The 3,781-nt window shown below is 34.5% G+C and overlaps 1 pseudogene; it reads left to right on the top strand.

The window, feature by feature from the left end:
* The first annotated feature begins 326 nt into the window (after positions 1-326).
* On the top strand, positions 327-2,471 carry LOC133791724 (uncharacterized; annotated as a pseudogene).
* Positions 2,472-3,781: the final 1,310 nt, after the last annotated feature.

Consider the following 3,781-nt stretch of genomic DNA (forward strand, 5'->3'; position numbering starts at 1 on the left):
AAGTGCTATTAATACATCCCAAAAAAAAAAAAATACACAGACATTATCGGTGCCAAATGAAAAGTAACAGGCTCCAAATGAAATTTTACTTCACAAATAAAAAAGCAAAATAAAAAATGAAGAAGGGTTTTCTCTATTCTCTCTATTCTCTCGTTCTCTTAGTCTGAATCCCTAATCTCTCTCAATCTCTTCCCTCTCTCCCTTAGGCTGAGACCCTTCATCTTTGAGCTTCCAACCCATTCCCCTTCATCTTGTTCTGTCCGAATAGTTGAGCCCAAACGTCATTCATTGCTGATTTTAACGGTAAGGTGACGGCAACGAGGTGTATGCCGTCGGGTCGAGGTAGATATGGCGTCTCAGAATTGGATTTCGGGACGAGAAGGTTTGTTTATGGAGGTGGAGATTCAAATTGGAGGGGTTGTAGGATTACGGTGAGTTCTTCGGATAGGGATGCCAATGGCGGAGGAAGAAGTCGGAGTTCGAGCTCGAGCTCGATTTCGAGTACCGAGTCTAGCTCGTTTCTTTCTCAGAGCCAAACTTATGCTCTGTTGAAGCACCAAATGGAAGTGGCGGCAAAATCTGAGGTCAGGGTTCGGGGTATTCTCCACTCTTTCTATTAGGATTTTATTGGATGCCAATCAGAGAGTTATGTATTTATATGTTTTGGAAGTTATAGGACTATGAAGAGGCTGGGAGGATTCACGACTTGTTGAAGTTATTCGAAGAAGAGGAGCTGGTTTTGTGACTAAGAAGGTTGATTAAGGAGGCAGTTGCAGATGAAAGGTTCAAGGTAAATCACCTGCTCCCTTTGAAAAAGCTTATTCTTTTAGGATTCAAATTATTAGTTTCTACTTAATTATTTCATTGGGTTTGAAACAGAATAGTAGTTTTTTGATCCAAATTAGTAGTTTTATACAGAGCTATTGTTTTTCTTAATGTAATTTACGTTTTTCTTATTGTTGGTTGTGTCGGTATCTTTTCCCTTTTTCCTTAAGAATGGAGATTTTGAGCTAATAGAGACATCTAAACGTTTAAAACCGATTATGGGATTAAGGGGAATCAAGAAGTTTAAAAGATGTACAAACTTAAGCTTTTTGCCCTAATATAACTTTGTTGTTTGTAGTACATGTGCTTTTGGTTCAGAAGTTGAGAAAAGATGAAAAATTTAGAGTGAAATGGGAAAAAGCTAGGATGCATTGTAACTTTCATTTATGCCCATATGAAAGGCTTGGACCTGGTATTTTATGTTTCTGTGTGCACTGATACTACTAAACCAATAGTTGGTACTATTGGTTTCACATTAAAGATAGTGTTTGCCCTGCCAGTAAAACAGGCTTTGCTGCTTTTCTTTTTTGATCTATGTAGTGTTGAAGTAAATTTTTGGAGAGGCGTGAGGAGAATTAGAAGGATAGAGATTGTTGCTAAGTTGTTTTGCTGTTGGTGAGGATTCAAAACAATTGTGAGATGATGCTGAAGTTAATTTCCTCTTTATTGTTTGTTTGGTTTCTCTTCTTAATTATTTTGTTTTCCTCTCTTGACTGTTGACGGCGCTCCACTATTCATTCCTTCTTTATTCTTATTATTTTTGCTATGTTGCTTTATTGAGTTCAGAAATCAGTTAACTATATAGCAGATTCTGACATTTCAAACTTATTCTCAGGATGCAGCTAACTATCGCGATGAGATGAGAGAAATTGCGCCCCACTCTCTTTTGAAATGCTCAAGTGATGCAACAACCTTGGTACTGTTGTGAACTTATGCTTCATCAAATCATTAGATTTTTATTAGTATTTCAATCATTTTTTAATATAATATTAACGTTGCTGCTTATATTTGGTTTATCTAGCTTCTAACTCCTATTTTAACTTCAAGATTATCCATTTCAATTCTCCTTAGTTTGGGGAGGATTTTTAATAATAAGTATATTTATGATTTTGTATGTTGGATGTTGGAGCAAGTTAAAGTGATGTTTGATTGTTTTCTAATGAATTACTCCAATAATTAGACAGACTTGATAAGCTTCTAACATAAGTGATCAGATTATTTCATCAATGTTAAATATTAAATTTGAAACCTATGATTTTTCAGGGAATCAGGGTTCAAGTGAGGTGTGTGTATATTGAGGGCCGGAGTCAGCCTTCAAAGGGTCGCTATTTCTTTGCATACCGAATACAAATTACCAATAACTCAGAACGCTCTGTCCAACTTCTTAGAAGACATTGGATTATAACCGATGCCCATGGAAAAACTGAGAATGTCTGGTCAGTTATTTCTACCTTTCGATGCCATCTGCTATTAATGTGCATTTTTCAGCTTCTATTTCCAAGTTAATCAAATTCTCTACACCCTTTGAATTGTTGTCATTTTCTAATTGTAGGGGGATTGGTGTTATTGGTGAACTGCCATCCATTGTCCAAGCTGCTGCCATTCGTGGGTGTTGTTTTTTATTTTTCTTCTCTGATGTGTTGTAAATCATTAAAGCAGAAAGGCAGAAAGAGACCATGGCTTCTCCTTCTCCTTCTCACCTCACAGCTATCCCACAACGCCTCTCAAAACCCTCCCTTTCCCAATGTAAGTAAATCTCTCTCTTTCTCTCTGTATATATAATATATATATACGTATATATATGACACTACTAGTACCCTTAAGATGAATTAGTATGAGAAATAACTTAAACCCTTAATTTCATTGCTAAATTTGGTAGTAAACTCGAAGCCAGCTGAGGATTCTGGTCACTCATCATAAAAACCTCTGAAGGTAAGGGCTTCATGCATTTTGGTATCTAGCTAATTATCTCTGATTATATTGTTTATTATCTTTTACTTGCAAATCACTTATGTTTTCTTAAGAACATGGTCTTAGTAGCTAGCATTGGGACATGCTATTGTGTTATTTTGGGCAATTTTCATGCTGTTTAAACTTCATGATACAATTTGATTGGCATTCATACTGATATTGATTGGCATTGTGGCTGTTAAGTTGTCAGTTGCAATTTGGTACAAAAGAATAATGCAATTTGGTACTCGTTGGCTTGCTATAGTAGTATAAACCATGCACGAATATAATAATTATGTCCTTTAATATTAATAGTGCTTTAATATTGTTGTTGTTTAATTTGGTGATGTCATATTGCTAATATATGTATCTATCTCTGTATTTTTTTTCACCCAAGCTGAGCTTCGTAGCTTGAAATCTCACATGAGTCATGGCCTTGATATTCTCGTGTGATTTTCTTCTTTTAATAGAATTTTAAAAGATTGATGCTCTCTCTATATATATTTTTTATGTTCACTAGCAAAAGGAAAGTGATATCTTTGAGTTTGGATTACAATTCACTCATATAGAATTGGAAGATAATTATGTAACTCTTTTTTCTTGACTTTTCTTTGAACTTTTTTTGTTTCATGACAAACCTTGTTGTTTCTTTTTCATAGTTTAGTTAGCAAGAGATGAAATAAAAGGTTGTTCTTTTTATGATTGTTGTTGTTTAATTTGATGAATGTGTATATATGTCTATTTGCTAACTCAGGTAGCTGGAATTTATAGTGGTTATCTCTTGTTTATTTCTCTGAATTGGTATATTTTTTGAGTTATTTTATTTTGTTTCTTAGTCATTGAGTTGTTATAATATATGGCTTCAGTGTATTCTAGTTTCTTGTTTGGCCTTTTATTTTCTTGAGTTATTTGATTCCTTCTAGCTTTTCCTTTATTCCGAAGTTGTTTAGAGAGCAATATAAGGGAATTATTTTCTAAGTAGTTGCAAAGAGCAACAATAGAAATA

Source organism: Humulus lupulus, chromosome 7 (genome assembly GCF_963169125.1).
Source record: "Humulus lupulus chromosome 7, drHumLupu1.1, whole genome shotgun sequence".
Classification (NCBI taxonomy): Eukaryota; Viridiplantae; Streptophyta; class Magnoliopsida; order Rosales; family Cannabaceae; genus Humulus; species Humulus lupulus.